Source organism: Littorina saxatilis, unplaced genomic scaffold (genome assembly GCF_037325665.1).
Source record: "Littorina saxatilis isolate snail1 unplaced genomic scaffold, US_GU_Lsax_2.0 scaffold_518, whole genome shotgun sequence".
NCBI classification, from domain to species: domain Eukaryota; kingdom Metazoa; phylum Mollusca; class Gastropoda; order Littorinimorpha; family Littorinidae; genus Littorina; species Littorina saxatilis.
In genome coordinates, this window is record NW_027125737.1 from 65,475 (window position 1) to 89,245 (window position 23,771).

At 46.1% G+C, this 23,771-nt stretch overlaps 1 long non-coding RNA gene across 1 annotated transcript; it reads right to left on the minus strand.

The window, feature by feature from the left end:
• Positions 1-19,491: 19,491 nt before the first annotated feature.
• On the minus strand, positions 19,492-23,071 carry LOC138954205 (uncharacterized). Its single transcript, XR_011451749.1, has 2 exons — positions 21,997-23,071; positions 19,492-21,501 (listed from the first exon to the last, which is right to left on the minus strand). It is a non-coding gene; the product is annotated as an uncharacterized lncRNA (long non-coding RNA).
• Positions 23,072-23,771: the final 700 nt, after the last annotated feature.

The window sequence follows — 23,771 nt, forward strand, 5'->3', positions numbered from 1 at the left end:
CCTCTGAGTTTGTACGATAACGTGAGTGTGTGTGTGTGTGTGCGTGTGCGTGTGCGTGTTTGTTTTTTGCAGTTTCAAGCTCACCTTCAACACCGTCCAAGATAGGAGAATGACGGTATCGTAATACCACAATTTTTTCTTCCCCTTTCTGTTGCCAATCGGAGGGTTTTTCTGGAACCGTAGCCACGATTTCGCGCTAGACTTCATATCGCTTATCTTCTTTTTTAGCGACTTTATTGTCCTCAATGAACCTTGTCCGCAGGCGTTAACGGCTGTGCACAATTTCTGCCAAGCAGCCGCTTTCTTGACTTCCGTCACTGCCGGACAGTGACGCCGTTCGAACAGGTCTATGTTGTCGATGTAGGCCATCAACAAGGCCCTTAATTCGGCATCCGAAAATGCACAGCTCCCCGATTGTAAATGATTTTCTTCCTCATAATCAAGTGAGTCTTCGTACTCGGCCATCTTGCACGTGCACGTGCATTTACCGGAAGTAACAATTCGGATTACTGTTCAGTCAGTCGACTGCGGTCGTCCGCGGATGACCGTGATTCGCCCATGAAACCCGCTTTACAGTGACCCGGCGATCAACCACAGTCGATCGACTGGGCAGTCGATCGACTGTCAGTCGGTTCACTGCTATCTTATGAAACTGGCCCCAGGGTCCGGTAATATGTAGCTAGTCATCGGTCGGCTGACCGTGAAACTGACGGTGGGTCGACGTTGAACCGCAAAAGTCAGTAATATGAGCGCGAACAACTGCCGGTCCAACTGAAAACAGTCGCCCGACTGCGGTTGGGCTTACAGGCACCTTTTTCGGTCGATCGACCGCAGTGTCTCTACTTGTTTTAACTTTCTGAGCGTGTTTTTAATCCAAACATATCATATCTATATGTTTTTAGAATCAGGAACCGACAAGGAATAAGATGAAAGTGTTTTTAAATTGATTCCGATAATTTAATTTTGATAATAATTTTTTTATATTTAATTTTCAGAGCTTGTTTTTAATTCAAATATAACATATTTATATGTTTTTGGAATCAGCAAATGATGGAGAATAAGATGAACGTAAATTTGGATCGTTTTCTAAAAACAATATTTTTTTTACATTTTTCAGATTTTTAATGATCAAATTTTCTCACCCTGTCCTTTACCACCCAAAAAAAAAAATAAAAAATTTGAGTTTGGAAAAAAAAAGTTTAGGGTCGGCGCCGAAATTTAGATACCGGTACCGCCAAAACAGGACCGATGTTTACATCGGAAGTTGTAATGTTCTAAAAATACCACTGAGCGGCTGACCGTGAAACTGACGGTGGGTCGACGTTGAACCGCAAAAGTCAGTAATATGAGCGCGAACAACTGCCGGTCCAACTGAAAACAGTCGCCCGACTGCGGTTGGGCTTACAGGCACCTTTTTCGGTCGATCGACCGCAGTGTCTCTACTTGTTTTAACTTTCTGAGCGTGTTTTTAATCCAAACATATCATATCTATATGTTTTTAGAATCAGGAACCGACAAGGAATAAGATGAAAGTGTTTTTAAATTGATTCCGATAATTTAATTTTGATAATAATTTTTTTATATTTAATTTTCAGAGCTTGTTTTTAATTCAAATATAACATATTTATATGTTTTTGGAATCAGCAAATGATGGAGAATAAGATGAACGTAAATTTGGATCGTTTTCTAAAAACAATATTTTTTTTACATTTTTCAGATTTTTAATGATCAAATTTTCTCACCCTGTCCTTTACCACCCAAAAAAAAAAAATAAAAAATTTGAGTTTGGAAAAAAAAAGTTTAGGGTCGGCGCCGAAATTTAGATACCGGTACCGCCAAAACAGGACCGATGTTTACATCGGAAGTTGTAATGTTCTAAAAATACCACTGAGCGGCTGACTGTCTAGTCAGCCGACTGTCAGTGCTACCGCGCTGCACATATTACCCGTCAAAACACGGCCGGTCAGCAGACTGCAGTCAACTGACTTGACAGTCAGTCGACTGTGGTTGCTCGACCGTCCAAAATACGCTGTTCATATTACCGGCCCCAGGTCCCGACGATTTTCTTACATCCGGTCTCGACTGTACCAACAAAAGCCGTGTGTGTGTTTGTGTGTTTGTGTTCGCATATAGATCTCAAGAATGAACGGACCGATCGTCACCAAACTTGGTGAACAGGTTCTATACATTCCTGAGACGGTCCTTACAAAAATTGGGACCAGTCAAACACACGGTTAGGGAGTTATTGGTGGATTAAAATTATACAAGGACCTAAAGAGGCACACCCCCGTTGGTCAAAGGGAAATAACCATTCTCACTGCCACCAACTGAGAAGGTTATTTCCCTTTGACCAACGGGATTTCCCTTTGACGGGGGTGTTTTTCCTATCGGAGGAATTTCTTGTTATTACTGTAATGATACTCCTATTTGAAAATGCTACTTATTACTGCCATGTGGTCAAATATATCCAGGGGCATGTTTATTTAAATGTACATGTGTGTGTTCAGATCATGATATTTCATTCACTGGTTTACAGTGGATATATGTGAAGCGGAGTGGCGCAGTGGTTAGAGCGCTCGCCTCTCACGCTGGAGGTCGTGGTTCGTCCCCCACTCGGGGACAAATACAAATACCCGATTTTTCCGAGCGCTCTCCAGTCCACCCAGCTGGAAATGGGTACCAGGCCGGGGAAGGCAAAGGCAGCGAGGAAGAGGAGATGGGCACCGCCCTCATAAAGCTGGCCCCCAGAAAAGTTGAGATCTCTAACATCTCTCTCCCCTCTACGACCAGATGGTTATGGGAATACCTTTACCTTTACCTATATGTGAAGCAATGAGGAACGAGCTAAGGTTGCTCTAGTTTTGAATTTTTTGTTGAAATAGGAATGTTTTTTTGTATCATTGTTACCTTGGTTACAGTATTAACCAGGCATGCTTCACCGTATCAAATGGTTTCTGATCTGCAAAGCTGCAGAGGTTTAATATGTTTTGCCTCCTTGTTCAGACACAGACATTATATGCCAGATCTCATGGTATTTCCTGTGTAAAATGCTCACTTGTCTATTTTGTTGCCCTCTTGCTTTTCCTACTCTCTCACATTTGACGATTTGTTCTACTGAAGCAGGATGACCCATGGGAGGTCACAAGGCACTATAAGATGCAATAAACAGTGAATCAATTAAAACAGAACTTTGACAAAAGTGTTGCAGATTGTTTTATAAGGTTTGAGAGTTGTCTGTCCTTGCGCTGACTACAGCTGCATTACCTGTCTCGATATTTGGATAATTTTCGTGTTGATTTCCAAGGATTCTTGTGTTGTATGTTTGCAGAGTGGTGTATAAGAGTGTATTGAAGCTAATTGTGAACCTGTCTTGTCGGAATAAGTGAATTTGTGAGTGCTATTGGTGTGAATTTGTGTGATCGTCTGTCCACGTGTTAGAGCGGCCATCTTTCCTTCCCGGTCGTGAATCAGCTAAGTGCTTTTGTTCTGTTTTGTTTCCCTTGTTTTCGTTGCTCTCTACTTGCTGTTTTGTCTTGTTTTCGTTCGTTGGTGTTTGTCAACGAGAGCTTGTGGTTTTTGAGTCACTTGAGAAAAAGTGACTCTATGTAATCGGTCAGTGTTAGTCTGTCCGGCCGGCCGGCCGGCCGGCCGGCCGGCCGGCCGTAGACACCACCTTAACGTTGGACTTTTCTCGGAAACTATCAAAGCGATCGGGCTCATATTTTGTTTAGTCGTGACCTCCAATGACCTCTACACTTTAACGATGGTTTCGTTGACCTTTGACCTTTTTCAAGGTCACAGGTCAGCGTCAAAGGAAAAATTAGACATTTTATATCTTCAGTTGACAAAGTTCATCGGATGTGATTGAAACTTTGTAGGATTATTCTTTACATCAAAGTATTTACATCTGTAGCCTTTTACGAACGTTATCAGAAAAACAAGGGAGATAACTAGCCTTTTCTGTTCGGCAACACACAACTTAACGTTGGGCTTTTCTCGGAAACTATAAAAGTGACCGGGCTCAAATTTTATGTGAACGTGACTCCCAGTGACCTCTACACTTTGACGTCTGCTTTGGTGACCTTTGACCTTTTTCAAGGTCACAGGTATGTCTTGAAGGAAAAAAATTGAAATATCATATCTCTGAAACTATTCATCGGATTTGATTCAAACTTTATAGGATTATTCTTTACATCAAATTATTTACATCTGTAGCTTTTTACAAACGTTATCGGAAACACAGGGGAGATAACTAGCCTTTCCTGTTCGTCAACACACAACTTAACGTTGGGCTTTTCTCGTAAACTATAAAAGTGACACAACTCTAAGAGTAACAAATGTTAGTGTGTCTACTGTTAATATGATTGCTTCGAAAAAAAATTAATGATGCTAGTTTATGTGAATTAAGTTATTGATGGGGTTTGTTTATGTGAGATTAATGAGAGTATTTTTAATGCCAAGGTAAATATTTTGTTGCTCGATCCATGCAATCTCATTCTTCAGGTATGCATTGTGTTGTGAATAGCAATGTCTTCCTGTCCATCTGATGCCTCATATAATATTCAGAACTGCGAAAGTGACTCGATCGAGCGTTTGCTCTTCTTGTATTCTGTTGTCCTTGTCAACGTTTTGTGGGTTGTTTTACTGCATTTGATCTCAGTGTTAGTGTGTATCTCATCCGTCTGTGTTGTGGTGTTGAGGCGCTTTCGGACTTCCCGTGTCATCCTAGATCGTAGCCTGTCGTAAATTATAGTGAACTTAGTGTGTTAGTCTTTTTGCTGCTAGATTGCTTAGACTGTTGTTATTATTTTGTTAGGTTAGCCTTTGCCGTGCTTCCTGGGCCGGTTCACCTGTACCCAGAGACACACTAAAATCATTGTAACTCTGGCACCATTAAAGGTATCGTTTTGAAATTTTAAGTATCTCTCACACACCTAATTTGCTCTCTGTCTGCAAATTTTTAGTGTGTACATGACAATACATTAAAATTAATTGATTATGATAATTTACATAAACACTACCGATGGCGCGGGTTCACACAAACCCATACTTTTAAAGAGTAGTAGTGATTGTAACTATATCCCTCTGCCGACGGCGCGGGTTCTGCTACACCCATAATTACCAAAGCGGCGGAACAGTGTCTGTCTGCCTGTTTGTCTCCAAGAGACTGTCTGTCTCTCTGTCTGTCTGTCCGTCCGTATCTCTCTGTCAGTTGCTCTGTCTGTCTGTCTGTCTTTCTGTCTGTCTATCTGACTGTCTGTCTATCTGACTGTCTGTCTCTCTCTGTCTCTCTCTCTGTCTCTCTCTGTCTCTCTCTCTTAGTCTCTCTCGCTCTGTCTCTCTCTCTTCGTCTCTCTCTGTCTCTCTTTCTTAGTCTCTCTCTCTCTTTCTTAGTCTCTCTCTCTCTCTCTTTCTTAGTCTCTCTCTCTCTTTCTTAGTCTCTCTCTCTCTCTTTCTTAGTCTCTCTCTCTCTCTTTCTTAGTCTCTCTCTCTCTTTCTTAGTCTCTCTCTCTCTCTCTTTCTTAGTCTCTCTCTCTCTTTCTTAGTCTCTCTCTCTCTTTCTTAGTCTCTCTCTCTCTCTCTTTCTTAGTCTCTCTCTCTCTTTCTTAGTCTCTCTCTCTCTCTTTCTTAGTCTCTCTCTCTCTCTTTCTTAGTCTCTCTCTCTCTCTTTCTTAGTCTCTCGCTCTCTCTTTCTTAGTCTCTCTCTCTCTCTTTCTTAGTCTCTCTCTCTTTCTTAGTCTCTCTCTCTCTCTTTCTTAGTCTCTCTCTCTCTTTCTTAGTCTCTCTCTCTCTCTGTCTTAGTCTCTCTCTCTTTCTTAGTCTCTCTCTCTCTTTCTTTGTCTCTCTCTCTCTCTCTTTCTTTGTCTCTCTCTCTTTCTTAGTCTCTCTCTCTCTCTTTCTTAGTCTCTCTCTCTCTTTCTTAGTCTCTCTCTCTCTCTTTCTTAGTCTCTCTCTCTTTTTTAGTCTCTCTCTCTCTTTCTTAGTCTCTCTCTCTTAGTCTCTCTCTCTCTCTTTCTTAGTCTCTCTCTCTCTTAGTCTCTCTCTCTCTTTCTTAGTCTCTCTCTCTTTTTCTTAGTCTCTCTCTCTCTCTCTTTCTTAGTCTCTCTCTCTTTCTTAGTCTCTTTCTCTCTCTCTCTTTCTTAGTCTCTCTCTCTCTTTCTTAGTCTCTCTCTCTCTCTTTCTTAGTCTCTTTCTCTCTCTTTCTTAGTCTCTCTCTCTCTCTTTCTTAGTCTCTCTCTCTCTCTCTTTCTTAGTCTCTCTCTCTCTCTTTCTTAGTCTCTCTTTCTTAGTCTCTCTCTCTCTCTCTTTCTTAGTCTCTCTCTCTTTCTTAGTCTCTGTCTCTCTCTTTCTTAGTCTCTCTCTCTCTCTTTCTTTGTCTCTCTCTCTCTTTCTTTCTTAGTCTCTCTCTCTTTCTTAGTCTCTCTCTCTCTCTTTCTTAGTCTCTCTCTCTCTCTTTCTTAGTCTCTCTCTCTCTCTTTCTTAGTCTCTCTCTCTCTTTCTTAGTCTCTCTCTCTCTCTTTCTTAGTCTCTCTCTCTCTTTCTTAGTCTATCTCTCTCTCTCTCTTTCTTAGTCTCTCTCTCTCTTTCTCTCTCTTTCTAGTCTCTCTCTCTTTCTTAGTCTCTCTCTCTCTCTTTCTTAGTCTCTCTCTCTCTCTTTCTTAGTCTCTCTCTCTCTTTCTTAGTCTCTCAGTCTCTCTCAGTCTCTCCCTCCCCCTCTCCCTCTCCCTCCCCTGCAAGAAGTCGGTGAAGGGAGAAACTCGATGCACCCACTGAAGTAGCGCTGTGGGTTTCCCTGAACCCACCCCGTCGTTAGAGAAATAAACGGTAAAAACCCTCTTTCAAATGTATGGGTTCAGACAAACCCGCGCATCGTCGTTAGAGAAATAAACGGTAAAAACCCTCTTTCAAATGTATGGGTTCAGACAAACCCGCATCGTCGGGAGTGTGTAGTCAAAAGCGGCATCCGGCAAAGGTTAGAGTGTTTCTCTTTCTGTAAACGTAGTCTGCCTTATGCGTTAGCGTGTACCTTAGTGTGTACAGTGGCCTTTGTTCTGCCCAGGCGTCATAGTTGGTAGCCTGCTAGACTATTGTTGTTCAGTCAGCTGTAGCTACACTGACCAGCGCCTGCGTGCGATGAGTCACAGAGTGAGTTGGCCCTTTTCCCACTGTTCTGCCCGCTTATACAATAGGTAGGGGGATTGTCTCCCGAGATGTACCCTCAGAGTACATTCTTAGGTGTCATAAATTGCGTGAGCTCTCTTTCTCTCTCTCTCTCTCTCTCTCTCTCTCTCTCTCTCTCTCTCTCTCTTTTTCCACTCCCCTCTCTCACTATGGCGATAGGTTCCCCCCTCAACTACCGTCCCACCGACGCTGCTAGACCGCGCCTGCCACGGCCTCTATACCTCCATCTCAAGGAGCTGGGAATCCTGCAGAGACCACCAACCGAAACTCCTTGCGGACCTCAACCCCACAAAAGCGACGGGCCCGGATGGCATCTCACCAAGAGTGCTCAAAGAGCTTGCCCATGACATCGCTCCCATCCTGACTCCGATTTTCAAGCGCTCCCTTGACAGTGACGAGGTACCCTCAGACTGGAAGCAGGCCATCGTCACACCCATCTTTAAGAAGGGAGAACACTACAACCCTGCGAATTATAGACCTGTATCCCTGACCTGTGTATCTGGCAAAGTCCTTGAGCACATACTCGTTAGTCACATCATGGACTTCCTGGAGCAACAGCTGATCCTCACCCCTCAACAGCATGGCTTCAGGAAACAACGCTCATGCGAGACCCAGCTGTTAGAGCTTATGAACGAGTTGGCAGCCAACCTGGATAGGAACGGCCAAACAGATGTCGTGGTGATGGACTTTGCCAAGGCATTCGACAAGGTGAACCATTCCCTGCTAGTCCATAAGCTCCATCACTACGGCATCAGAAACTCCACCAACTCCTGGATTGCCAGTTTCCTACATGGACGGAGCCAAGCAGTCGTCATGGAAGGGTCAAGGTCAACTAACATCCCGGTAAAGTCAGGTGTACCACAAGGATCAGTCCTCGGACCTTGTCTATTTCTGATCTACATTAATGACTTGGCTGCGCGGGTGTCCTCCACGACTCGACTCTTCGCCGACGACACCATCGTCTACAGGCTCATCGCTGCCGCCAGCGATCATGCTGCCCTTCAGTCCGACCTACAACGACTAGAAGAGTGGGAGTCACAATGGGACATGACCTTCCACCCCGACAAATGCAGTGTGCTCACAGTCAGCAAGAAGAAGAAGACCTCCGCACACCAGTATACGCTGCACGGGCACGCCCTCGAGAATGTCACCTCCGCGAAATACCTTGGAGTGACAGTGCAAGCAGATCTGAAGTGGGATATTCACATCGACACCATCGTGAAGAAGGCCAACCAGACCCTTGGATTCCTTCGCAGGAACCTCAAGATAGGAGCAGTCCACACCAAAGAACTGGCCTACAAGTCCCTAGTGCGACCTTTGCTGGAGTACGCATGCACAGCCTGGGACCCCTCCTCGCAGAAGAACATCGCCAAGATCGAAGCCGTACAGCGCAGGGCAGCACGCTACGTTCTCCACCGACATCGCAACACCTCAAGTGTCGGAGAGATGCTGCAGACCCTCCAGTGGCCTCCTCTTGAGCAACGCAGACGGACGTCCAGACTGTGTATGCTGTACAAGATTACCAACAATCTCGTCAAGGTCAACTGCGACGAGCTCCAACACCTTCCCAGCAGATCAAGAAGAAGCTCAAGAACAAACACCAGAGCCTTCAACAGGATCACAAGCAAGACCGATACGACACTGAACAGCTTCCTCCCCAGAACCATCAGGGAGTGGAATGAGCTACCAGAGGAGGTTGTCAGCGCGGCGACAGCAGCCGCCTTCACCTCCAGCGCATCCCACCACTGCCAGCACCTGTAAACAAAACCCTGTACCCTGCCCTAGGCCACCAGTAAGTAGGGTCGATGAAGGCTAGAGCAGCACCGGCAGGGGTTTAACCCCTGCAACCGCTCCGGCCGCCGGCTTGGCCTAGCCCGAGACTTGAAAATGCTGTGTGGTCCTGCCCCCCCCCCCCCCCCCACCCCCCGCTCCCTGCAAATTTTATTTTCTTCCGCAACCCTCCAAAGCGCCACTAATAGTCAGAACGTTGACCCTGGGCGTTAAATGGAAGAAGAAGAACCGTAAGGGGCTGTCGCGCCAGCCGCTCGCAGCGTCTTCGAACCGCACAGCGACTTGCTGCCCTCAACCCTTCTCCTACCTCCACTTCTCTCACGCCCACCACCCCCACCCAATGTACCACTACCCCTCCCCAGCATCCCCCCACCCTTTCCCTGCTTCCTTCTATCCCTCCCTATTCTCCCACCACCCCTCCCCATTCTCTCACCACCCCTCCCCATCCTCCCATCACCCCTCTCCCTCACCTCCCCACCCCTCCCCTTTCTCCCACAACCCCTCCCCAGCACCCGCCCACCCAAAATCAGCACCCACCCACTCATTCCAAAAACACCCTACACCTCTGCCTCCTCAACTCCCAGTCAATAAATCCAGAAGGCAAAGCAGATCTGATAGCAGACTACATTATAGAAAACAAGTTAGACGCCCTGTTCATCACCGAGACGTGGCTGCGACCTGGTGATGACCCTAAGATCAAGCAGCTGACCCCCGCAGGGTACAAGACAGTCTCCTTCCCCCGCCCGGCTGGGCGTGGTGGGGGCATCGCCGTCGTCTACAAGGACCACATGAATGCTGCAGCGTCCTTCTCGGACAGCCTCCCCTTCCCAGGCATGAAAATTCTCCGTATTTTCCGTATTTTTGAAAAAAATAAACCGTATTTTTTTTTATTTTCCGTATTTTTTTGTTATTTTTTTTGTTATTTTTTTTGTTATTTTTTTTTGTTATTTTTTTTTCCTAGTCATAGTTATAGTAAAATAGTTTTGGGGCCATTTTTGAATCCAATTTTAAGGCTCAGATAGCCCCAAATTGCACCAAATTGCACCCTTGAAAAAAAAAATTTCTGGGGGGGCATGCCCCCGGACCCCCCTAGAAGTCTTGGCGCTTCGCGCCTGCGAATTTTGTTTTCAGTATTTTTTTTTTTTAGTTTTCATGCCTGCCTTCCCCCACACCACCTTCGAAGTTGTGGAGATGACGGTCGCCACCACCACCACCCTCACCTTCCTGTATATATATCGCCCTCCCCCTAACACCAAGAACAAGCTGAAGGACTCTACTTTCTTCGACGGGTTCTCCCAAGCCCCCGACCACTACAACGTGACGTCCCATAGCGCCATCGTCCTCGGTGACTTTAACATCCACTGGGACTGCCCTGCCAACGCTGACACCAAGCGGGCCCGTGCGCTGTTGGACTGCTACAGTGTGGACCAGGTCGTTCCTTTTCCCTCCCACTCCCGTGGCCACATCCTGGATTGGATTGTCACTCGACCCTCGGACAATCTGGTCTCCAGCCTCGTCGCCAACGACCATCTTGTCTCCGACCACACTGCCATCAACTTCCTCGTCAACATCACCAAGCCAGCATAGAAGCGGAAGATGGTCACACGTCGCAAGCTACGAGACATTGAGACAGATGCTTTTGGAGACGAAGCTGCCCTGCTGCTTGCCCAGCGAGACCCGTCCACTGACCCCGCCCATTTCTTCAGCTTGACTCTGCGCCAGCTCCTCGACAAACACGCCCCGCCATCCCTATGCGCAGTCTCTGAGCGACAGCCGGCTCCCTGGTTCTCTGAGGACATCACAGCCGCCAAGATCGAGAGACGGCGAGCGGAGCGTGCATGGCGACACTCTGGCCTGGAGGTTCATAAGCAGATTCTCAGGGATGCGGTGCTTCGAGTCACGCAAGCCATCACTGCTGCCAAGATCGAGCACTTCCACGACTGCATCGTCAACGCCTCATCATCCAGGGAGCTGTTCTCCATCATGTCCTCTCTCCTGGGCTCCTCCCCCGCTGCCCCCTTACCCACTGCTCACCCACCACAGGATATCCCGGAGTTATTCTCGGAGTTCTTCAAGGACAAGATTGACAAGCTTCGGAAAACACTCGATCAGCAGCCCTTCGTCCCGTCCCCACCCTCCCCTTCCTTCTCCGGCTCCCCCCTTACGTGCTTTCAGCCTGTCACTCAAAACCACGTCAAGCGACTCATCACTAAGACGGCCATCAAGACCTGCGAGCTAGATCCCCTGCCAGGCTTCCTCTTCACCAAGTGTCTGGACAAGCTCCTGCCGTCTATCACAGATATCATCAACATATCCCTGGCCACAGGCGTCGTTTCCGACTGCTTCAAGTCTGCCGTTGTCCGCCCACTCATCAAGAAGCCCGGCCTTGACGTCAACGAGTTGAAGAACTACCGTCCTGTGTCCAACCTGCCCTTCCTCTCCAAGCTTCTGGAGCGTATCATCCTGGAGCAGTTGAGCGCCCACCTGTCTCAGAACTCACTGATGCCAGTGTACCAGTCAGCGTACCGCTCTCACCACAGCACCGAGACGGCGCTCCTGCGAATCACCACGGACCTCCTGAACGCAACAGATAGCGGTCTCGTCTCTGCCCTTGTGCTGCTGGAACCTTCCGCGGCCTTCGACACGATCGACCACCAGCTACTCGTCGATCGCCTCAGTTCCACGTTCGGCATTCACGACACCGCCCTCTCTTGGTTTAGGAACTACCTCCAGAACCGCTCTCAGACTGTCACCACTGATTCGTTCTCTTCTCAGCCTGTCCCTGTCCGCTTCGGCGTCCCACAAGAATCTGTCCTCGGCCCTGTCCTTTTCACCCTGTACACCCAACCCCTCTCCCTGGTCATCGAACGCCACGGCCTGAACTACAACTCCTTTGCCGATGACACGCAGCTCCAGAACAGCGCCAAGCCGGAGGACGTTGACGATCTCCTTGGATCCATCTCCAGTTGTTTCACTGACATCAAGAACTGGATGACTGAGAACAAGCTGAAGCTGAACAGTGAGAAGACGGAGGCCCTTCTCGTTGGAACACGACAGAAGATTGCTTCCCTCACTGTGACCGACCTCCAGCTGGATGACGCGACTGTTCCATTTTCCCCTGCTGTCAAGAGCCTTGGCGTCTTTCTCGACTCCACTCTCTCCATGCAGACACACATCTCCTTCATCATCAAGACATGCTTTTTCCACCTACGACGCATTGCCTCCATCCGTCGCTACCTCACCCACGACGCCTGTGTCAAGCTGGTTGTCTCCCTCATCTTCAGTCGTCTGGACTACTGCAACTCCCTTCTGGCTGGCCTCCCCGCCTCATCCATTCATGGCCTACAACGAGTCCAGAACGCCGCTGCCAGGCTGACGTTGAGGAAGACGAAGCGAGACCACATCACCCCCCTACTTCGCTCCTTGCACTGGCTCTCTGTCAACACCCGAATCTCCTACAAACTGTCCACTCTGGTCTACAAGTGTCTCAACGACTCTGCTCCCGAGTACCTTCAATCCTCCCTGGACCTGTACACCCAGCCCTCCGACCGTCCCCTTCGTTCTGCTGCTGACCCTCTCCGCCTCCACATCCCTCGCTCGAAACTCGCATCTGCTGGTCAGCGTGCATTTCTCTCCGCGGGCCCCTCCGTCTGGAACTCCCTGCCGCTTGAGCTTCGCCAGAGCTAGCCCCTCTCTTGACGCGTTCAAGAGTAGGTTGAAGACTCAGTTCTTCCCGTAGCTGGCTGCGACTTTCATGCTCGACGTGATGTGTGCCCCAAAAGACATTCTTGTGCTGTGCTCTGTGAGAGGTGTTTTCTTTGTGCTTAATATTATTTTGTTTGGACCTAGCTATTGATGTGTACATTGTTGTTAAAAAGTTGTTTGTTGTATGTTTACCAGGGTTTGATAGTGTGTGATAGGGTTCGTGTCCGTCTGAAGATGTTAGTTTCTTTGTTAGTCCTGTGTTGACAACTCTTCGACAAGCGCTTAGAACTGTACCCACGGAATACGCGCTATATAAGCTTCATATTGACATGCTGCATCGTTTATGGTAGAATACTGTACATAATAATATTGAAGGTTAGGTCTCTCAATAAAACTTTTGTCATCACTTTCACCGGTTTTCAATCATAACCAGCTGGGTAACAATTAACTTGATTTTATTTTTTGAATGATCGTTTACTCGGTAGGCTGAATTTGAGTGATTCAGCTAATGAACAATGCTACTAGTACTAGCATTCAACTGGGCTAAATAATGTCTTGCACATAAAACTCGCGAGTGTATCGTAACGGGCCATGTGTATCGTTGCGATTTTTTCCCCGTTTTCATCACATACTATTTCTGGAGATCAGTAAGGTCTGAGTAGTAGTCGGTTAAAAGTCCAAAGTTAAGCCCTCAGTGCCATTGGCCCGTAAAGCTACCTATTTACGATTTAGGCGCAGAAACCCCTACAATTGATGAACGGGAATTATGGTTGACACATATATTTTGGGTAATGAACTCGTATCTAACTCATGACGTGGTGATATAGTAAGATGCCTTTACTGTAAAGCCGTGAGCGAGAGTTTTTGTGAGTGTTGAGCTTGTGCATACAAGAGCGCACATTGAAAGAGAAACCCTATATTATCAACTAAACGGGTTGGTGGGGATGAAGGTTGCATTTTTGTATGTTAGTGTTGACATTGTGTTACTTTTTCTCAGTGGAGAAAATTTGATAAATGTAGCAATGTTTTCCCATGAAATTCCTGATTGTTTGCACTTTTATGTTTTTGACGCAGTACTTTGATCATATGTGAGACACTTTGTAAAATGCAGGCCTCACTTTTGATTTAGCAAAGCTGGTACTGATCACGAGAACATGTTTTTGTAACTGTCGATTTTCTCAGTGACATATGTGAAAGTCATAGGCAAAGTTTTCGCAATTTTTCTCTTTTTGGATAATCTAAGATGGTTTGATAAATTCAGCCCTTAGGCTTTCCTGTTTTTCTTAAAATCAGCGCGGCCGCTGATATGTAAAAGAGTTGGGGGGGGATGTAGCCAAGTGCACTTCGCTACCCTAGACACTCTAATCATCGCATAGCGAAACAGCCTTGTGTACAGTACAAACGGGATAACCCATCCCATAGCAGACGATACGATGCTGCGCGCGCACCATTGCGGGCGCAAATTCTAATAAAATACCTTTCTTTATATATCTACCTAACTTCTATCTTTCAAAGTCCCTTTTATCTTTGATACGGTCCTAATTATATTTAGGTTTGCATAGAAGTCACTGATTAGGCTGGATGGCTGCATATTATTGTGTTATTTACGATAATGCTTCGAACTGACCAAAGCGTCACTCTGACCTTGACCGGTTTTCATGTATCGTCGAGAGAAATTGATTCTCACAAACTCATCTTTGTCTTTTCAATCATTGTTTTGTCATTTTTGTATCACTATTACATATCCCGTACCTATGTTGCATATGATTTTAGTTTGTTTATAAGGATTTGGTTGTAATGAGTGATGCTTGGTTCCTCTGCAAAGCCTGATTGCTAATTTATGCAGACAGGTACTCGCGCAGGAATTTAGCCGATTCCATTTACTTTCGGACTTTACCGCTTCGTACTAAGTCAATGTATAATTTTCCCCCAAGTAACGCATATCATGATGTTTGTCTAGGGTTCTTCTTTTTATCTGTATGATTTATGAATTTGTCCATTATTCCAGTTTAGAGAGTTTTGTAATTTTCTGCACTGAAGTTGGTTCAGTGCCTTCACTAGGACCATTGTTTTTGCATCCTACTAAATACATATAAGTTTTTACGAAATGTGATCTATTGCAATGGAAAGCTAAAGGTCGTAGCTTTAATTTGATGTATTGTTTGTTAGGATTGGTTATGTATTTGTTTAAATAACGTAGGGTAAAGCATGTGTAAGAAACACAAATTCCGTGTTTCTGGCCGTATTCAGTCCGATTTTCATCACCGCCGGACGGTGCTTTCTGTGCAGTCCGCGCCGGGGCTATAAGTATAGGCCGGACACCGGCATAAGCATGCTCCGTGACACACTAACGTACCGCCGCATTGACCCACCAGTCCCAGACATGGGAGAGCTCGGAGCCATGTGCACTGTACAAATAGTGGCAAATAAGCGCAAAGCGACCAACCTGGTCAATGTCTACTATCCTGAGGGTTGCGACAACCCTGGTACCACTGACTGGCTCAGCCAGCTGCAGACGGATTGCAACTGGGTATTTGTGGGAGACTTCAACTCACATAACCCCATGTGGGACCCGGGGCCCCTACATAAGGTGGACTGGCACCTAGCGGACAGCATCTATGACTCAGAACTGGTCTTGCTCAATGACGGTTCCACCACGCGGATCCCTGATGTCTCGACTCACAGGGCTTCCGCCATTGACCTAACACTTGTCAGCCCCTGCTTGGCTGCTAATGCGGAGTGGACTGCCGAGCCAGATACCCTCCAGTCGGATCATAATGCAATTTTGATCAGAATTCACAACGTTGATACCATAGAACCCGATGTCGGTCCACCCAAGTATCGGCTCGCCAAAGCTGACTGGGCAAAGTTCCAAGCGACCCTAGACTCTGTCTGTGAAGAGCAGGACTTCACTGACAACTCCGTTGACCAATACTATGCAAACATCCGAGAAGCCATACTGAGTGCTGCCGACAAGGCAATTCCCAAGGGCGGTAACCTACCCAGGGGAAAGGCCGGTACTCAGGCCTCATGGTGGAACGATGAATGCACGGCGGCGGTCAAACGGAAGAGACAATGCATAGCAAGATACCAGAAGAACCTTTGCCAGAAAAACCTAAAAGAGGTTCACGACGCTACCCAAGCGTGCGATGAAGTCATGGAGAAAGCGAAGAGTGACGACTGGGAGGAGTTCTGCACTCAGGAAGTCAGAGACCATTTCGATGCCCCAAAAGTCTGGAAGAGGCTCAGGGCTCGCAAACGAGGGGGAAAGGCAGCTGAGAAACCACTCACTGTCGATGGCAGACAAACGACTAGCAACCTCGAGAAAGCTGAAGTACTGGCACGTACATTCGCAGGAGTAAGCTTGACCCAAAATCTTCCAGCAAAAGCGGCTGACCACAGAGCTGCGGAAGAGAAGAAATTTGTGACTCCGGCGCCCGATAACACAATGCCCATCAACAGCGATTTCACGCTCAAAGACCTAGCAAAGGCAATTGCTGGCATCAAGACGGGAAACGTGGCCACTGGCACGGACCCGATCTCTTACAAGATGATACAGCATCTCCCAGACAGCATGCTTGAAAAACTCCTGCTCTTCTTCCAGGCCTGCTGGGAGGGGAACTGCATTCCCCAGGCCTGGAGAGAAGCTCTAGTCGTTGCGATTCCAAAGGAAGGGAAGCCTAAAAACTCCCCCTCCAGCTATAGACCGATTTCACTGACACCCCACCTGGGGAAGATCTATGAGCGCATGGTAAAGAACAGGCTTGAGTTCTTCTTGGACAAACACAATGTCATCCCGCTCTTCCAGGCTGGGTTCCGAAAGGGAAGGAATTGCATGGAGCACGTGGTCAGACTCACAGCTCATGCAAAACGAGCACTCACCAGAAACAGGATCCTAATGGCCACCTTTTTCGACATCAGGCGCGCCTTTGACACAGTATGGCATGGGAAGCTTTTGGACAAACTTGCGAAGCTGGGCTTATCAGGCAGAATACTGGGCTTCGTCCAGGAATTCCTCAGAGACAGGACCCTGGCGGTCAGGGTCGGACAGTCTGTCTCTAAGTCTCACTCCATTGATATGGGCGTACCTCAGGGGAGCATCATTGCCCCCATCCTCTTCAGCTTGATGCTTCACGATATTGGTCAGATTGGCCTGGAAGGAGGAACAATGTCTCTGTACGCAGATGACCTAGCCTTCTGGATGGAACCAGTCAGACACCACATGACTGAGCAGAACAGACTCAAGTATCAAGCGCAAATTGACAAGATCGCAAAGTATATGCTTGCAAACGGCTTTGAACTCACACACGAGAAGACAGTGTTCCTGGTGTTCACAAGAAGAAGGGGGCTCAAAGCCCAGTACCACCTGACCCTAAACGGAATGCAAATCAAACCAAGCAAAACTGCAAAGTTTCTTGGGGTCACGATCTCTGATGATCTGATCTGGCAACAACACATCGACTCTCTAATTCTCAAAGCCCGACGATCAGTCAACCTGATCAAGGTTCTAAAATCTCAGACCTGGGCAGCTGGTAAAGCCCTTGTGCACCTGGTAAAGGCGCTGGTCCGCTCCAGACTAACATACGGACAAGAAGCCTACTTCAGCATGCCACAAAGCCTCTGGAACAAACTGGAACGCCTGGAGCTCTCAGCCTTAAAACTGGCTCTGGGTGTTCCAAAAGGGGCCATAAACTGTCTCGCCTATCAGGAAGCAGGCATGATCCCCCTGAAGGAAGAATGTCACCTCCGCTGCGCTCAGTTCGTTGCTCGAGCATCGGCTGTACCCAACACTGTACAGGAAGTGTTCACGGCAACCTTCCATCCGACACAAACCTCCTGGCACGAGACCTGGAAAGAAAAGAAAACATGCTTGGCGGAGCGGTACGAAACCCTCCACGACCATACCATAGATGTACTGACCCAGTGCCAAATTGACCAGACACGAATGGCTGAGCTGCCAACCAATCCGTACCCATCATGGCTGATCGAAAAGCCACAGATCAGCCACACGTATGGCGACGCAGTTTCAAAAAAGGAGAACCCACTCCTCCTAGCGACCATGGCCAGGGAGATTCTGGACGGCAGGCTCCGCAACTACCTCAAAGTCTACACGGACGGCTCTGTCCTGGACAACGGCGAGGTGGGTTGTGCTTTTGCGATCCCAGAGTTCAACTTGGTGCGAAAATATAAACTAAACGAGGGGGTCAGTATCTTCACGGCGGAGATGTATGCCATTCTCATGGCCTGCTCCCACGTGAACGACAACATGGCCATACCCATGGGAGTGGCAATCCTCTCAGACTCGAAATCCTCCTTGCAAGCGCTGGCAAGCGAGACAGGCAACAGACCAGAACTCCGCATGGAAATCCAGGCTCTATGTCACCAAATTATGGTTCGGGGCACCGACCTCGTTCTCATGTGGTTACCATCCCACACAGGCATCAGGGGCAATGACCTGGCTGACAGGGCAGCAAAAGCCGCGGCCCTCTCCGAGGGCCCGGTCCTAGACCTGAAATATTCGGTCACAGAAGCGAAAGGCAAACTGGCTAAGGCTGTGAGAAAAGGGTATGGCGAGACCCTCAAGGAAAGATGCACAAAGCACGGATGGCTAGCGCTGCCTCCGGACAGAAAGGGCCACCATCACCCGTTCCCCCTGAAGGAGATGCAGTTGCTCCGGCGCATTCGCACCGTGAGCTCCTACTACTCCTTCACCTTCCCCCGCTGCGAATGTGGAATGGCCCTAGACTTCCACCACCTCTTCGCAGGTTGCCAACCTCTGACCCCGGAGATGGCAACACTCTTCCAGTACAGGACTTCCCACGGACTAAGTCTACACGACTTCCTCCGACCTCATCAGTCCCTCGGCCTGATACCGATGAGAACCTTGACCCGTTCCATCCTGAAATCGTCTGTTGCCAAATGGTTCTGAGGATGCTGGAGATGCAGGCCCAGCCAGAACCAGTTCAGACTTTCGAAGGATACCCCCAAACACCCCATCCTGTCAGGCCCACCCCCATTCCTGAAATCGTCTGTGGCCAAATGGCTCTGAGGTTGCTGGAGGCATAGGCCCAGCCAGATCCAGTTCAGACTTTAGAAGGACCTCCCCCCAATCCTCCCTCCTGCTGCCAACCGTCGAAAGGACAAGGAACCCAGAGGTCTGTTGGTAGAGCCTTGGCCCTGGAAAGGACAGGGTTCCCGACCCTCTATCTTGCACAGGCCGGTCGAGCCTAGCCTCTGGACAGGCACGGAACCTGGCAACCTGCCAGTTGAGCCGTGTCCATGGAAGGGGGAAGGTTCCCGGCCCTGTGCCCCATGGTTTTTTTTTTTGAGTATATGTGGGTGTGGGTAAGTACCACAACCACTTAAGGTTCCCCATATTAAACTATGTGTATCCTTTTTTTTTTTTTCCTCGTACCACAACCATCTAAGGTTCCCCATATTAAACTATGTGTATCTATGTTCATATCAATAGTAAATGTCTATGTGTTTATTGTTAGTAAATGTTCTACGTTACATGTATTATGAGTGTATCTTAGGTCTACATATTAATCTAGCTGGATGATCTCGGCATAGCACATCTTACTTCATTAAGCTACAAATTATTTACTATTACTATTATTATTGCTATTATTATTATTATTATTATTATGAACCAACCACTTCCTTCGCTGCACTTGCCCACCTGCCGTGTTTTCCGCCGACGGGGCCGAAATCGCGTGTGGCCCGTGCACTTGTAAGTTATTCCTTACTCTTTAATTATTTACTATTATTATTATTATTGTTATTACTATTATTTTTATTATGAACAAATCATTTCCTTCGCTGCACTCGCCCACCTGCCGTGTTTCCGCCGGCGGGGCCGAGGTCGCGTGTGTCCCGTGCGCTAGGCTTATAGTTAATGCCACGTTACATTCATATATTCCATGTGTCACCTTAGGTGTATATATTAGATTAGACAGCCAGCCTCTGCCTACCATATCTGAGACGTCCGTCTCTTTTGGGAGGAAGAGGGTGGCCTTTGTAGCTGTGCGAGAGTATGCGAACGACTGTGTATGACAGTGTAAATAGCCTATCCTCTTTTTCTCACCCCCACCCCAGAGGGGGTTACAGAGACACATCTCTGGCCTCCTCACCTGATCCCCTTCCCATGCCTCTGTAGACAGAGGGTGCCATAAAGGCGTTGATGAATAAACCGACATAAAGTCGCAGCCCTGTACATATGTTTTTAACCGGCCAGTATAGGTCCTAGGGAGGACCGGGTTTGCTTTTCGCCAGTTGACTAGCCGCCGAATCCACAAGTACGTAGAGGGTGCCTCAGCTTCTCCACCACGACCCTCCTTGGTCTGACACTCACTCCTTTGCCATGATCAGTCGGATGCCACTTTTCACAATTTTATTCTAAAGTACCAACAAATCAAATCAATTCCCTTCCGGAATAGCAACGTTCCACGTTTCTTGAATACAAAAGCATTTCTGCCTCGGAATGAAAGAATAAATCTCTACAATCGTGTATCTCCTGCAAGGAATTGATTTTAAATCCTGTTCTTCCAGCATTTCCATTACGGAAAGTAAAAGTTTTTTTTTTTGTTGTTGTTGTTGTTGCTCATCTTCACCCAGGCACACATCGTAGAGCTTCGGCTCTGATATCTTTGACCCAAATTGCTCTAAGCAGAGAGGTCGTTAAACTGTATTTTCGTCGCATAAGCATGCATTCGCTCCTAGCAGCTGAACACGACACTACACTTGCTTTGCTGTCTACGGGTTTCGCCTTCGGCCTCTACGTTTCCTTGCATTGTTTTCTTGAATAAAAAGTTGAAACAAGACGCTTGGACTTGGGCTTCGTATCTACTACATGTACTACCCTTCCACTCCTCCACTACACAAGAAACAAACATGCAAACAGGACTTAACGGAAATGATGGAAACAAGATGAAAGCTGGAAGACATTAGAGCAGAAAGCAAAAGCATATTCACATATTAAGCAGTGTGCAAGCAAAGTGAGACAGACAAATCCCAAAATACACAATTATGAATAATTTAAACCTTCACACAAAACAAAACTTATTTGTTAAAAAAAAAAAGCAATAGTGGAATGAATTTATGATATGTCTGTACGTATTATACACACTTCCCGATCAAAGAATCACAGGTTTGTTTACAGCACAAAATGTTTTTTTTTAATAAATAAGCAGAAGCAAACAAATTCTTTTTACAAGGACTGTGGTTTCTATAAAAGCCGCAGAGAAAGAAAGGACACAAAAGCTGAGCCAAAAAAGGAACTATATACACCATATTACAAGGGGCTACTCACAATCGTAATATCATTCTCATGGAGTGGATGTCAAAAATGGAAAGAAAAGGCCGAACTAACCTCTACTTTTTTACTTCGTCTGTCTTTTCAGATCAATGTGTATTTCCAAATTCCTGGCCTCTCCAAGACCAATTTTTTTTAAATCTACAGGAGTTCTGTTGCAAGAAGGTTTTCCTTCAACTTGCTCCCCACATAACTCATGTACTTTTAACTTAAAATTGATCCAAAAAACAACAAGAAGGGCAAAGCCCATACGACTCACATGCTTGACCTTGACCTTTACATGACCTTGACATTCAGGGTCAAGGTCAAATAATTAAACCTAGCAATGACATCATACACTAAGAACTGCTTTACACATTTTTCCTACCAAAATACATGTGACCTTGACCCAAGGTCAAGGTCATCCGAGGTCATGCAACACAAAGCTGTTAATTCAAGACATAGGAAGTACAATGGTGCTTATTGGCTCTTTCTACCATGAGATATGGTCACTTTTAGTGGTTCACTACCTTATTTTGGGTCCCGCAGTGGGGCACTACGGTTATGAAATTAAAGGCCCCTCCTGTTTTTGGAACCGCAGGAGCTTTCTAGTTTGCTGTTAGGTAGATTTTTGGTTCCTCTTTCCTGTCATGCTCTCTTTTTCTTCATGAATTCTTTTCTTTTGTCTGCCTTCTTGCTCATTCACCTGTATTTTTTCCAAAAATCTCTTCTCTTGCCGCTTGTCTCGCGATTCATGTATAGTTTAATCTGTTAGTGTTCTGATGTAAGTCCAGCAGTAGATAGGTTAAGCCTATTTTAACATACTGGAAACTGGTAATCTTCCAGTAGGTATTAATTTAGTTTTACTAAAGCCTGCTGGGACACAAGTAATGGGTTAGTGCATTTGTAAACAGGAATCGCTTGACAAGTGGCCCCCTTCATCCCCCCCTTCCTCGTCCTGATATGGCTCTGCGTAGTCGGCTGGACGTTAAGCAACAAATAAACAAACAAACAAACAAACAAACCTTATTTTGGTCACATTTCATAAGGGTCAAAGTGACCTTGACCTTGATCATATGTGACCAAATGTGTCTCATGATGAAAGCATAATATGTGCCCCACATAATTTTTAAGTTTGAAACAGTTATCTTCCATAGTTCAGGATCAAGGTCACTTCAAAATATGTATACAATCCAACTTTGAAGAGCTCCTGTGACCTTGACGCAAGGTAAACCAAACTGGTATCAAAAGATGGGGCTTACTTTGCCCTATATATCATATATAGGTGAGGTATTGAATCTCAAAAACTTCAGAGAAAATGGGAAAAATAGCTGTTTTTTAGGCAACATTTATGGCCCCTGCGACCTTGACCTTGAAGCAAGATCAAGATGCTATGTATGTTTTTGGGGCCTTGTCATCATACACCATCTTGCCAAATTTGGTACTGATAGACTGAACAGTGTCCAAGAAATATCCAACGTTAAAGTTTTCCGGACGGACGGACGGACGTCCGGACGGACGGACGGACGGACGACTTGGGTGAGTACATAGACTCACTTTTGCTTCGCATGTGAGTCAAAAAACTTAAGTAAAAGATTGATGTGTATCATACCTGACTTACTTTCATTTAGCCATTCCCTCTGCATAAGTAGATACTGCTGCTCAAGGTATTTAGTAATACATGTGCATACCATTCTGCATGAGAAACAAACAAGTCGCGTAAGGCGAAAATACAACAGTTAGTCAAGCTGTCGAACTCACAAAATGAAACTGAACACACTGCATTTTTTCACCAAGACCGTATAATCGTAGCATCGTCAGTCCACCGCTTGTGCAGGATAGCACGCTTTTCTGTATCTTTATTCTTTTTAACTTTCTGAGGTTGTTTTTAATCCAAACATATCATATCTATATGTTTTTGGAATCAGAAACCGACAAGTAATAAGATGAAATTATTTTTTAATCGATTTAGGAAATTTAATTTAAATAATAATTGTTATATTTTTAATTTTCAGAGCTTGTTTTATTATCCAAATGTGACATATTTATATGCTTTTGGAATCAGAAAATGATGAAGAATAAGATAAAATTGTTTTTGGATCGTTTTATAAAAAAAAGAATTCAAATTACAATGTTCAGATTTTTAATGACCAAACTCATTAATTAATTTCAAAGCCTCCAAGCTGAAATGCAATACCAAAGTCCGGCCTTTGTCAAAGATTGCTTGGCCAAAATTTCAATCAATTTCATTGAAAAATGAGGGTGTGACAGTGCCACCTCAACTTTCACAAAAAGCCGGATATGACGTCATCAAAGATATTTATAAAAAAAAAAATGAAAACAACGTCTGGGGATATCATTCCCAGGAACTCTCATGTAAAGTTTCATGAAGATCGGTCCAGTAGTTTACTCTGAATCGCTCTACACACACACACAGACACACATGCACCACAACCCTCGTCTCGATTCCCCCTCTATGTTAAAACATTTAGTCAAAACTTGACTAAATGTAAAAACAGGCTTGTCTGACAAACATCTATTACTACACAGGCTGTTCCTTTTGAAACAAAGAGTATCAGAAACCAGCACAACTTTGAGAAGAAACAAACTTATATACATATACCCAGAGCTGTATTAACAAGAATCATATGGGATTACTTTGCTAGCAAACATAAAAGCCCCACTACATGGACAGATTTAGCCTTGCACCTCAGCATAAACAGAAGCTTCAGCAAAAAGCACAACAAAAGTTCTGCAGCACTCGGCACAAACTCTGCAGTACATGTATACTAGACTTGAC